Source organism: Palaemon carinicauda, chromosome 24, assembly GCF_036898095.1.
Source record: "Palaemon carinicauda isolate YSFRI2023 chromosome 24, ASM3689809v2, whole genome shotgun sequence".
Taxonomy (NCBI): Eukaryota; Metazoa; Arthropoda; class Malacostraca; order Decapoda; family Palaemonidae; genus Palaemon; species Palaemon carinicauda.
In genome coordinates, this window is record NC_090748.1 from 7,635,169 (window position 1) to 7,649,775 (window position 14,607).

Here is a 14,607-nt window from a genome sequence, read left to right on the forward strand (position 1 = left end):
TATATTATATATATATGTATATATTATATATTGATATTATATATATATATGTATATATATATATATATATATATATATATATATATATATATACTGTATATATATACATATATATATATATATATGTATATATATATATATATATATATATATATATATATACAGTATATATATATATATATATATATATATATATATATATATATATGTACATATATATATATACATATATATATACATATATATACATATATATATATATATATATATATATATATATATATGTATATATATATATATATATATATATATATATATATATATATATATATATCATACCTGTTAGGAGTCGTGGACCACTATATCACCAGAATTGCTGAAAATTTCAAAAGGCCCTTTGAGGTAATTTGCTTGGTTTAAAGATAATTCTAAAGTAATTTCGGTTTTACAGCTTAAAGTTTAAGGAAATTGGAAAATGATCACGGTAATCTAAGGTAAAAAGCAGCAGCATTTAAGGTAATGGCCACATGGCGAATGTTCGAGTTGAAATGCTGGTTTCTGGGCATATTCGCCATAAATTGGTTGTTTCCTCATAACCTCCAATTTTAATTAGGCGTTTATTTATTTCCTTAATTCCCTTCCTCACTGAGCTATTTTTCCCTGTTGGAGCCTTTGGTCTTATAGCATCCTGTTTTCCCAACTAGGGATGTGGTGGCCGATGTAGTAAAATCCCCGATTAGTGAACGCCAGATTGGGGTTCGAGTCCCGCTCAAACTCGTTAGTTTCTTTGATCGCTACAATCTCACCATCCATGTGAACTAAGGATGGGGTGTTTGGGGGAGCCTATAGGTCTATCTGCTGAGTCATCGGCAGCCATTGCCTGGCCCTCCTTGGTCCTAGCTTTATCATATATGGTTAGTCTCTAGGGCATTGTCCTGCTTGCTATTGTAATATCACTGTCCCTTGCCTCTGCCATGCATGAGTGGCCTTTAAGCTATGGTTATAGCTTAGCTAGAAATAATAATAATAATAATAATAATAATAATAATAATAATAATAATAATTCGGATATTTGAAGCGTGAAGCCACTCCTTTAAGTGTTCTGCAAACTTTAATTGGGTCAAGTTTGGTCTTCGACTTTCCGTCGCAGGAATATGACGCATTCATAATGAATTATCTTTTCTCATAACTTCCATGTCATTTATTCAATATACATCTCGGGTGAGATAGACTTCTATTGATTAATGAACAATCTGATATTTCAAAAGGAAAATTTAAATCTATCAAGTGCCATCAGAATCTCTTGCTTGAGGGTACACTCGGTTTTCTCACTTCCTTTCCTCTCGGGGCTATTTTCCTTGTTGGAGCCCTTGGGCTTATAGCATCGTGCTTTTCCAACTATGGTTGCAGCTTGGCAAGTAATAATAATAATAATAATAATAATAATAATAAACTGGATTCCCCTCTACTCTTAGAACCTGACCAATGTTTTGCTATATCTCCCATTAAGAAAGACAAATTTTGTAGTCAAGTATTTTAATCGTTTATACTTTCTTATAAGTATTGAACGCAACAATTTCAGGTCCACAATCTTAATATGGTTGATTGTCGTTTATGCATTGTGAAGTCGTTAGTATTTTGTTTTCATTAAGTGTTCTTTTTTTTCATTCAACTGACCGACTAGCTCAATATATGAACACCAGTGGGTAAATCAAGCAATTATTCAATAAAACGAACATTATCGCCCTCTTTATACTGTAAACTATTTTGCAGCAACATCGAAAGCCATGTCAATTCTTATTGTTAAGCAAACTAGATTGACAAATTTTACATTGCTTTTTCAGTACATTTCTCATAATATTAGCAAACATCTGGTGTAGTCATCTTTAATATTCACACCAAAAGTTTAGTTTTCTATTACCTCTAATTAAGCTCTAACCCTAATATTTATGATGAACTTATTTCTAAAAACACGTAGTTTTATAAATCAATGTAAAAGACGAGCATTGTAAAACAGAATAAGTCGATGTGAAATGACTAGTCGATTACAATTTGGTTATCAACGAGAGGAGGTTTAAAGATGGTGAGCGTAGATGAAAAAGTACTTATGAAAGCAAGAGAAGAAGCTGAGAGACAAAGGGGTTATGATGAGACACAGAGTTTATGATGAAAAACAGAGTTTATGAAGAGAGAGTGCAAGGAGAAGCAACTGTATTTGTACTTTAAGTACTAAGACTCAAGGCGGAGAATAATAAAGTAAATTTCATCAAAATATTTGTGAGGTTTCCAGATAGCCAAGGCTGGCTAGGGATGAGTGGGCTGTTTGTAACACACCATTACTAACAGGTACAGGTCTACAAGAGTTATTCTGTATATTTTAGATGATGCTTTTAACTATGACAGATACGGGATGGCTGAAAATAGATTTAGGAAGATTTTAAATGAAACAAAGCCAGAATTAGAAGAGACTGCATATCTCTTTGTGGCAAGGCATTCCAAAAGATGTTCAAACACTGTTGGATTGAGAATAAAATACAGAGGATTTGCAACCTTGCTCATAAAGTGAATAGTTTCCCATACTTGCTTGACTCGGAAGGCACTACTCTGCAGAGAAAGAGGACCAAAGAACCTAGTTAGATGGTAAAGTTTTTATACCCTTACTCAGAAGTTCACAGAATAAGCATAAGGGATCGTCAGAAGTTAATAAAAAATCTAACAAGGTTACACGGAAACCTGGAAATGGATTCGTTTCCCATGTACGAACTCTTACTTTAACGTTTTGCATCTCAAAAGAAACATATAAACATATATAAATCAAAGGAGATTAAGTAATCTTCACAACCAACTTTTATGATTAACTTTTAATGTTCATGAGAGTTTTAAAGTTTAGTAGCTCTCCACTTTTGCTTTTTGGAAAAACAAAAGAAAAAAAAAGTGAAAAATTAAAATAATTTTATTTAAAATTACGAAAGTATAGACCTTAGGACGCAAAATTAGAAATTTTTCTTAAAATTGGCTCTACCCTTTTCTGAACATCACGCAAGTAGATGTATTTTGCTTTAGTTTTAAAATTTTACTACAGCAAAACTTCCCAATTGCTTGTACGGTTGTGAACCTGTTGTACATTCCATTTCCCAGGCGTCCAATGGTCAAACAAAACTACAATTTTATGAGAGATTTACTCAAATCTAAAAATCATTATTACTCACAAAAATTAGTTTACTTTTAATATAATATAAATAAACTGAGAAAAAGGTTGTCTTTAGCTACAGTTTAACATTACAACCTACTTTTTTATTTATTTGTCAGGTTTTTAGTACAAGTTTGCTTTTATGGGCGATAAAATCCCTAGAACACCACCCTCTTGGTTAAATCCATCCTGTACGCTGCATTTGAGAGCCAAATATTTCCGAAGAATCATGAAGCTCATTACAGAAACATTCTGAAGTCCAAACAATCTCAAAACTCTCGGACACACTGTCTTAACTTATTTCTCTTCCTCTTGTTTTGTTAAAATTTCAAGTTTATATATAGGAGACCTTTATTTTAATGTAGTTCTCTTCTTGAAATATATTATTTTTCCTAGTTTCCTTTCCTCACTGGGCTATTTTCCCTGTTGGAGGCCCTGGGATTATAGCATCCTGCTTTCCCAATTAGGGTTGTAGCTTAATAAGTATTAATAAGTCTCATAACTAACCAATCTCTCAACACATACTGACAAATCTAGATTTTACCCAGCACTGGTGGAACATCACTTTCCTCAACATCAGAAAGCATCGTTTTGTATTTCAAACATCAATCCAGAGTTTCAGTATCTTCCCCACGAATACTACTACTTCATAATACTTCCAATCTATGCAGACTACTGTCAGTAGGCTTTCCATTTCCTATATTAAAGCTAGGATTAACTTAAGTAAAATGAAGTTTTTAAAAGTCTTAGTTCAGCTTTGAGAAACTTCAAAAAATCTTAATTTTCCAATCTGCGAATCGCTGGTTAACATTAAGGCAATAAGTTTCCTCATTTGAAATAGTTACAAGTTATGTTTCAATCAAATTAGTTTTGTTTCCATACACTTATGTTGAGAGGTCCCCAAGCGGCCTCTTATTACAAAGCCAAGTCATCTTTTCAAAACGGAAGTTTTAGCTTGGAAAAAAAAATAGCTAAATTCATTTGGTTAGATAAATTTCAATCCAAAACTAAATTTCCAACATTTATATACTTAAATAATCACTTAAAGATTAAGCAAATAGGACAACCATAAGTAGTAATGAGCTTTTAGATTAAACCTTTATATAAAAGAGAATAACTGGGTCAAACAACCATCAATGAGATGTGAAATTAGTAGATTTTAATCTACTAGAATACTTTAACATCTGTCATTCCAATGAACGATTTACCAAATCCGTACAAAATAGGTTTCAATTTTCTTCAAATGATGACTTGCCAGGATATAATCTGCCAGAATTAAAAATAAATGCAAAATGTTCAGATCTGTTTATCAAATAGGCCAAAGTTGATTGCCAACTTTCAAATAATCACACACCACCTTAAAAATAGGCAAGTTTCCTTCGTTATACCCTACCAGTAACCTATTTACCGGAATTTCCAACAATTAAAGCTTGCCAAGTCTTCCAAAAACAAATAGATTTTCAAAAATAGCAATGGACATTTATCCAAAATTAGCAGAATTTACAAGTATAATATCCATGTAGACTTACTCATAGAAAATATTGAACGAATTTCAATTTGCAATTTTCGGCCAAACCAAATCAATTAGCAATCTTCAGCCAAACCAAATCAATTAGCAATCTTCAGCCAAACCAAATCAATTAGCAATCTTCGGCCAAACCAAATCAATTAGCAATCTTCGGCCAAACCAAATCAATTAGCAATCTTCGGCCAAACCAAATCAATTAGCAATCTTCGGCCAAACCAAATCAATTAGCAATCTTCGGCCAAACCAAATCAATTAGCAATCTTCGGCCAAACCAAATCAATTAGCAATCTTCGGCCAAACCAAATCAATTAGCAATCTTCGGCCAAACCAAATCAATTAGCAATCTTCGGCCAAACCAAATCAATTAGCAATCTTCAGCCAAACCAAATCAATTAGCAATCTTCAGCCAAACCAAATCAATTAGCAATCTTCAGCCAAACCAAATCGTCATAGATAGAACTTCAAGTTCGAGATTCGTTGAATTTAGTCTTTTTAAATCATTTCATCCTGAAGTCGCGCCGTCCAATCTGAAAGGAGTCAATCATCAGAATTTCTCGTAAAAGTTGGTGTCCCTGCATAAATGACTAAGCCGCTAATATTGAATAACACAAGTAACAAGATTGCCAATTTCGTACAATAAAGCATACTTCCATATACTTTAAATCTTAAAAGAATAATAAAAGAATTAGAAATATGGAATCAATATAGCTATTATAATAAGCTTCGATAAACTAACTAAATTTGTGATGAACAGGCTTCAAGTAAGCTGCAGAACCTAAAAGTACAAACAGTAGAACACTCACCGAAATTATACAAAAGGGTTTAAATAAAGAAAGCCTCCCTATAGCGCACGGTAGACCTTTAATTCAAGGTCTACCGTGCGCTATAGGGAACGTCCTCCCACGATTAGGGGCGCCGCCCCTAATCGGGGAGGACTAGCTTGCTCGAGATTGTATTAAAAAAAAAAACAAAAAAAAAAAAACTTTATAAACGATACTTGCCTTTTAGTCCAGATTGAAAAATACTTCACCAGATTCCAGCGTTGTCACCAGTCAATCTTTCTGTAGTTAGCGACATGTGGGTCTTTCCGTCCTAAGGGATAATATAGATAACACCATCTCTACTTTAGGAAGATTCCCACCCTGATAATAAGCTTGAAACGCACAAATAATCAGGGGATCACAAAAGTTCCAATCCTGGAAGTGCAAATAAAACGGGAAAGTTTTAAAATGGTTATTAAAAATATATTCAGAATTCTATAAACAGATATAACTTGCAGACCGTTAAGATATGTGTCTTTGAAATACATTTCGTGCATTGAAATAAGTTGCATATATCAACAGACTTCAAATGAACGCCAAAAGATATCAAAATATTAGAAACTTATGCTTACGTCATTACTTACCAACTAAACGAACCTCGAGTTGTCCTGTATACCTAGGGTGACCATTTATTTAAACAGCCAAAGGGGGACAGAAGTATATAACTCATGTGCATTTGCACTCATATTGAGTCATCATGGCATAAATGCTTAATTTAAGTTTAATAAATAGATATTCTCAAAAACAGGCTCTGATAAAAGGTCTTCTACTGTGCTTTTATTCAGACATTACTACTGATATTTTAAATAAAAATTGTTATATATTCTATTAGGTAAAATTGTAAAGATTGTCACACAAAGAGAGGAAAAAAAATACATAATTCTTTAGTACATTATTAGATATATTCTATCTTAACTAAGTATAGTCAATAACAAACTATGATAATTTAGAACGGCTATCAATTACAGTGTTTTTATTCAAAAATTATTGCTTACATTTTAAACAGAAAATTATTCTTCAATTCTTAAGGAAGTTTTTACACATTACATAAAAAGAGGAAACAAAATCTTATATCATTCCTTGATGAATTTTTGACTTGATTTGAGTTTCTTTAGGAGCGATGGGCGAGTTTCCAAATATTCATTAAATTCACTGAAATTCAAGTCGAAGTTACATTTCACTATTAGTGCAGACTTCAAAGTAGATTCTTGTAACTGGTGTCCAGATGTTGTTCATCAGGAAGAACACTCTCTGTAGGAGTATTGGAACCAAGTAGACCAAGACAAAATTCAATAACTTTTGTTATGTTTCTGAAAGGAATGATTTATTATCAAAGTAGCAGAAAATATCTACCCATTTTCTATCCACCTCGACATCACTTACTTTCCACTGTTGCATCTTTTCATCGGTCAAGAAATTTTCCACCCATGTAATTTCGTCAAAAGTTAATTATCATCTATTTCTAAATCAGGTCTTATAGTTCACTGCTTCCTGAACCTGAGACCAACATATTGAATTACTCTGAAAAAGGACCCAATCAAAATTTTTCAGTTCATCAAATGGCTTAGTCCACTGATCTAATTATTCCACTGTTGTTTCATAAAAGGATTTTACTGTAGTTTTAAAATTTTCAACATTATTCCCGCTCCTCTACAAATCTCGGAGCATCTTAGTGATTACAATTGGGAAGAATAGTTCTCTTCTTCGTTCTGTTAGTTTCATTTTCAAGTCTTTCAAGATGCAAGAAACTTCCATCATAGAAACTTTTTGGGACTCTATTTTCAATGTGTATTCATGGAAAATTGTACTCTGACCGTGCATGAAATAAAGCCAAATCTCTGAAAATGGATCATCAAAAAGATGCAACTTAGTTCCCTCCTTCTTTCGTTTGTATAACGAAAATGGAGCTTAAGCCATACTGCTACACTGTATAAGGCAGCAAAGTGAACGTTAGAAATTTGGTAAAAAAATAAAAGTCATCAATTCATATAACTAAATACATTGGGGGACAAATGTGGGACATATGACTGGAAGGGGGACATTCAGGCGTCCCCCTTAGAGAGTGATTTTTAGGGGAACAAGGAGTCAAAATGGGGGACTGTCCCCCTTAAAGTGGGACGTATGGTCACCCTATGTATACCGGTTATCACCAACCACCCAACTGTTCATGATGACGCCAATGCAGCCGGAGGACACTTCGCTGTGACAAGCCAAGGACTCTAAACAGAGAAGGCAGAACTTGTAAAACAACATAACTATCACTCACTTGGCCCATTTCATAAAAGCTTAAAAATGCCAGTGTTGGAAAGGAGCAACAAGTATTAGCTTATAGCGATGGATTTTTCCACGAGATATATGAGGATAGGCTGCTAGGCCTAATGTGACCAGATATTTGGGTTAAAGCGGGATATATATATATATATATATATATATATATATATATATATATATATATATATATATATATATATATATATATATATATATATATAGTTATTGCCATCGCACCTTCAATGGTGACTTTCTCATCCTTTTTAATCTGCCGACATCAGCAGCTGTAAATTATTATTATTATTATTATTATTATTATTATTATTATTATTATTAGCTAAATTACAACACTTTGAAAAAAATGGCAGGATGCCATAAGCTCAAGGGCTTCAACAAGGAAAATAGCCCAGTGAGGAAAGGAAATAAACAAACATATAGTGTGCCTGAGTGTATCCTCAGACAAAAGAACTTTAACCCAAGATATTGGAAGGCTGTGACACAGAAACTATGGCGCTACCCAAGACTGGAGAACAATAGTTTGATTTTGGAGTGTCCTTCCCCTAGAAGAGCTGATTACCATAGCTAAAGTCTCTCCTACCCTTACTAAATGGAAAATGGTTAACCACATGAGTGAAGGTGAATTTTGGTGGAGATTTTAACTTAGATTTTTTCATGCAAATATCCTGATATCCTACAAAGATAAGGAAGAGAGTGGAGCATTAGCAATTGTCTGTTAAAGAAGAGGCTCCGAGAGAAGCCTGACTGGATTCTTCATTGATTAGGTAGCAGATAACGGTATTTTCTTTTCTATTGTATATCTCGCTCTACACTTCACTATTAACAGAACAGGCTGACAAGTATTTTTTAGTCAATATATTAATTATTTCTTTTAATGTTGTTAATCTTTCTTTTAAATATTTTATTTTATTTTTTTTCAATAATTGTGATATCGCTTATTTATTTCCTTATTTCCTTTCCTCACTGGGTTATTTTTCCTGTTGGAGCCCTTGGGCTTAGAGCATCTTGCTTTTCCAACTAAGGTTATAGCTTGGCTGCTATTAATAATAATAATAATAATAATAATAATAATAATAATAATAATAATTATGATGATGATAATAATAAAACTTCAATATTGGCAATTTTCAGAGTAAGCAGCAGAAGAGGTAAGTAATCCAGTTATTTTAGGAATGGCAAAATATCCTAACCAGTAATTAATCCATGAAGTCTTCATTGAGAGAGAGCATCGGATTGAAGTGACAATGCAGCGACCAGTTAGAATAGATGTAGACTAGGCCTATCTTTCATCGTATAGCATTCCAAAGTAATGTTTAATTTGGTTATGCTAATTAAAACTCCACCCCTCTAAAAATTTCAGTGTATAGAATCAAATACATGAACAAAACATCCATTTGAAATTACATAACTCAAGTTGAAAAAAAGATAGGCTTGGTTTTACATATACAATATTCTCTCTCTCTCTCTCTCTCTCTCTCTCTCTCTCTCTCTCTCTCTCTCTCTCTCTCTCTCTCTCTCTGTTTGTATGTACGCGTACGTATAATAATTGAACCGCTTGTTGCTTATGATCAAATTACCGTAGATATTTGAAACGCAAGTCTCTCTATCTTATTGTAGGATCTAGAATTTTTGGGTCCAGCGAGTTAACTAAAACACAAATGATAACTCTCACGATATGCTTAAAGTATATTTCCATAGGCCATAGCTGATCAATATCGGAAAGGGTCCATTCCACGTTCTCTCAATTCTGCTTTTTTAGATTCTATTTGCTATAAGTTCATCCAAGGGGTATTAGTTTGTTGAGTGTGGTTGGAAAAGTGTATGGTAGAGTACTGATTAATAGGATTAAGGATAAAACAGATGATGCAATTTTAGAAGTACACTGTGGTTTTAGAAGAGGTAGAGGATGTATGAATCAGATTTTTATAGTTAGGCAGATATGCGAGAAATATTTAGCAAAAGGTAAGGGGGTGTATGTTGCATTTATGGATCTGGGGAAAGCGTATGATAGAGTTGATAGGGAAACGATGTGGAATGTGATGAGGTTATATGGAATTGGTGGAAGGTTGTTGCAAGCAGTGAAAAGTTTCTACAAAGGTAGTAAAGCATGTGTAAGGATAGGAAATGAAGTGAGCGATTGGTTTCCGGTGAGAGTGGGGCTGAGACAGGGATGTGTGATGTCGCCGTAGTTGTTTAACTTGTATGTTGAGGGAGTGGTGAGAGAGGTGAATGCTCGAGTGCTTGGACGAGGATTGAAACTGGTAGACGAGAATGATCATGAATGGAAGGTAAATCAGTTGTTGTTTGTGCATGATGCTGTACTGGTTGCAGACGCGGAAGAGAAGCTTGACCGAATAGTGGCTGAATTTGGAAGGGTATGTGAGAGAAGGAAATTGAGAGTCAATGTGGGTAAGAGTAAGGTTATGAGATGTACGAGAAGGGAAGGTGGTGCGAGGTTGAATGTCATGTTGAAAGGAGAGTTACTTGAGAAGGTGGATCAGTTGAAGTATTTGGCGTCTGTTGTTTCAGCTAATGGTTTAGTGGAAGCATATGTATGTCAGCGAGTGAATGAAGGATGCAAAGTGTTGGGGGCAGTGAAGGGAGTGGTAAAGAATAGAGGGTTGGGTATGAATGTAAAGAGAGTCCTGTATGAGAAAGTGATTGTACCAACAGTGATGTATGGATCGGAGTTGTGGGGAATGAAAGTGACGGAGAGACAGAAATTGAATGTGTTTGAGATGAAGTGTTTAAGTTAAGGAGTATGGCTGGTGTACCTCGAGTAGATAGGGTTAGGAACGAAGTAGTGAGGGTGAAAACGGGTGTAAGAAATGAGTTAGCAGCTAGAGTGGATATGAATGTGTTGAGGTGGTTTGGCTATGTTGAGAGAATGGAAAATGGCTGTCTGCTAAAGAATGTGATGAATGCAAGAGTTGATGGGAGAAGTACAAGAGGAAGGCCAAGGTTTGGGTGGATGGATGGAGTGAAGGAAGCTCTGGGTGATAGGAGGATAGATGTGAGAGAGGCAAGAGAGCGTGCTAGAAATAGGAATGAATGGCGAGCGATTGTGATGCAGTTCCGGTAGGCCCTGATGCTTCCTCCTGTCGCCTTGGATGACCACAGAGGTAGCAGCAGTAGGGGATTCAGCGTTATGAAGCTTCACCTGTGGTGGATAACGGGGGAGGGTGGACTTTGGCACCCTAGCAGTACCAGCTGAACTCGGTTGAGTCCCTTGTCAGGCTGGGAGGAACGTAGAGAGGAAAGGTCCCCTTTTTTTCATTTGCTTGATGTCGGCTATCCCCAAAAATGGGGGGGAAGTGCCTTGGTATATGATAAGTACATTTTCTTCTTACCAATGTTATATAAATGTGCGTTATTTTAACTTGTTCTCCTTGATTTGTTTAATTTTGAAGCTAGAATATGAGGAAAAATATCTGGGTTGTATTCTAAAGATGAAAACTTTATCATCGTTCATGTTGCTTGATATTGTTAAAATACGAGCCATGTCGTCAGAATTCTTAGTCCATCTATTTAATTATATAATTCATCTCTATTTTCGTTTGCTGGTGTACGCCACCTGTTAAAAATGACGGCTAGATATATACCGATAGGCATATAAATATGTGCACACAGATTCAACCCTTCCCACTCCCTCCCCCGAGTAGTCATACGTTTGGCAATGCCACTCAGCATGACAGGAAAAATCTATACTGTACACAAACGCACACAAATATATATATATATATATATATATATATATATATATATATATATATATATATATATATATATATATATATGTGTGTGTGTGTGTGTGTGTGTGTGTGTACATATATATATATATATATATATATATATATATATATATATATATATATATATATATATCCAAACACTTGCTCTTTATCATATAGGGGCGATTAACAAACCTTGAATTAAAGATCATATATCCATGATCATACTAATTACAAAATGAAATACACCTACTTCCTTGTAGCGTTTTCCGTTTTCCACTCAATCATTACAAATTACAGCTTATAAAACGACCTCTTTGTCAGAAGAAAATTACAGCGTGGCTCTGTTAGAATTCCCTTCGTAGATCTCATGGCAAATGGCAGTTGTCGAACACTGCAGTGGTTGTAAATATTGACAGTTTGTTCGTTTTATGTTTTCTCTACCCTCCCCTCGCAGACGTCCAGACAGCGCGGTTTATACTGTTAGGGGGAAACATGACCACTTCATATTCTGTTATGGCTACTGTACTTTTATAGATACCCTAAATTGGTTAAGTTTATTTCCGAGTTAAATGGCTGGACACGATTAGAAATGAAACTATAAAAGAGATTTCTCGAGTGCCATATCGTCACCCTCATAAACTAACTGCCTAAGTCATTTTCTCCACTTGTTGGGAAATAAAAAAAACCTCCTCATTTCCTAATTCTTTATATCATTGTGTTGAGCTTCAATTAACAAATTCTAATTCACAAATTCTTCTGTTAAGAATTTGTGAATTGAAGCTGAAGACAATGATATAAAGAATTAGGAAATGAGAATTTTTTTTTCTATTTCCCAACAAGTGAAGAAAATGACTTAGGCAGTTAGTTTATGAGGGTGACGATATGTGCACGAGATCATGATGAGGGGTAGATGGAGATGGTTTGGGCATGCTCTTCACACTCCCCAAGAGATATTAGTTCACCAAACTTTCAACTGGGCTCCACAAGGCACTAGAAGAGTTGGGAGACCCAGGCTTACATGGCTGAGGACTATAAAGCGCGAAGTAGGAGATGATGAATGGAGAAGTATTGAATTAAAAGCTCAAGATAGACGCCTGGCGAAATCTAACAGAGGCCCTTAGCGTCAATGGGCGTAGGAGGAGATTATGATGATGATGATGATGATTTTCGACGAGGAAGAATGGATACTATAGTCCATTTCTTTTAGCGATGCATATTTGCACCGACTCGCGGCGGTGCCCTTTTAGCTCGGAAAAGTTTCCTGATCGCTGATTGGTTAGAATTCTAACCAATCAGCGATCAGGAAACTTTTCCGAGCTGAAAGGGCACCGTTGCGAGTCGGTGCAAATATGCATCGCTAAAAGAAATGGACTATAGTTTGTATTCTTATCACAAAATAAGAGATTTTTAACATTCTGAAACTTTATATAACATAAAGGTATCATTTTACCCTATTACATTTGTTAAGATATGTTTTGTGTGTTCTCTAAGTGCTTCGATAGTGTGAATTTAATCACTCTTACGTATTATCATAAATTTTATTACTATTATGGTAATGAGAATAATAAAAACCTTATGCAACATAATAACATCCAAACAGAATGTGAATTCTGATTTTTTTTTTTTTAAATTAGTACTATGATAAGCACAAAACACATCTGTCCTATTAGAATAACGTTTATGAAATACAATTCAGTTATTCATATTAGAAAAATCAGTAAAATTCAAATAAAATAGTAAGAATCAAGAAAATATCTTAAGGCTTCAAATATTTGCGCTAAATTCACGATTCTCTTCTTTTAACTGAGTTGACATACTGTAAGTCTTTTTATCGTTTATATATGAAATATCTGTTTCAATGTTGTCAATGTTTGAAAAATATTTTATTTCAATGGTTCATTACTTCTTATATCGTTTATTTATCTCCTTGTTTCCTTTCCTCACTGGGCTATTTTTTCCTGTTGGAGCCCTTGGGCTTATAGTATCTTGCTTTTCCAACTAGGGTTATAGCTTAGCTAATAATAATAATAATAATAATAATAATAATAATAATTTGGTTGGGTGGAATTAATTTCATTCCACCTTACGGAAATCAGCAGCACGAAAACCTAGAGGTGAAAAGTAATAAAAGCACATTTAAGGAAGTCCTTATTTGCAAACCTTCGCCGGTGATATTTGCGTAATTCTCCACAGGTTCAGTCTCATTTACGTTTCTAAAATTTCAACTTTCTTTTAACCTTAAAAGGTCATCTCTTTGAGGTATTTACCTTAAAGCGTGGCTCTTTTTAACGCTTGTTTAGACAAACAACAGTTAGTTGTGGCTTTTTGTGTATGTATTAGCAGTAAAGGAGTTATAATTACATAAGTACACTCAGATATAACATCATCATCATCTCCTCCTACGCCTATTGACGCCAAGGGCCAACACTCACACACACACACACATATATATATATATATATATATATATATATATATATATATATATATATATATATATATTTATATATATATACATACATATATATATATATGTATATATATATATATATATATATATGTATATATACATATATGTATATATATGTATATATATATATATATATATATATGTGTATATGTATATGTATATATATATATATATATATATATATATATATGTGTGTGTGTGTGTGTGTGCGTCAGTTGTTATCGGATTTCATGCAATCCTTATGATAAATAGACAAACAGACAGACCGCGCAATTCAACTCCATTAGCTTCTTGACAGAGATTTAATAATTAAGCATATAACGAGAAGAGTAAACATGGTAACAAAAGCATCTGCAGTTGCATTTAAAATCATGACAAAACGATTTGAACCCCACAAAATAAAAATAAAAAATTTAAAAAATCTGGAGGCGTACATATGCAACAAAATACTGTGAAGAGAGAAGTAGAAGGAAACCTACCAATGAAATTGATTATTATAATAGAAGAGAATGTGGAAAATAACAAGATTAACAACGGATTTAATTGTTTTATAATAAGTAGAATGTGGCAAATAA

The 14,607-nt window shown here is 33.9% G+C and overlaps 2 long non-coding RNA genes across 2 annotated transcripts in view; both read right to left on the bottom strand.

Annotated features, from left to right (window-relative positions):
- Positions 1-4,274: 4,274 nt before the first annotated feature.
- LOC137617802 (uncharacterized) lies at positions 4,275-5,279 on the bottom strand. Its single transcript, XR_011039664.1, has 2 exons — positions 4,720-5,279; positions 4,275-4,456 (listed from the first exon to the last, which is right to left on the bottom strand). It is a non-coding gene; the product is annotated as an uncharacterized lncRNA (long non-coding RNA).
- Positions 5,280-5,685: 406 nt separating this feature from the next.
- The window catches only part of LOC137617804 (uncharacterized), a 156,441-nt gene continuing 147,519 nt past the window's right edge, over positions 5,686-14,607 (bottom strand). The window contains exons 2-4 of the long non-coding RNA XR_011039665.1: positions 7,680-7,758; positions 6,124-6,155; positions 5,686-5,914 (exon numbers count right to left, since the gene is read on the bottom strand). This is a non-coding gene — a long non-coding RNA (uncharacterized lncRNA). The remainder of the gene's footprint in view (positions 5,915-6,123; positions 6,156-7,679; positions 7,759-14,607) is intronic.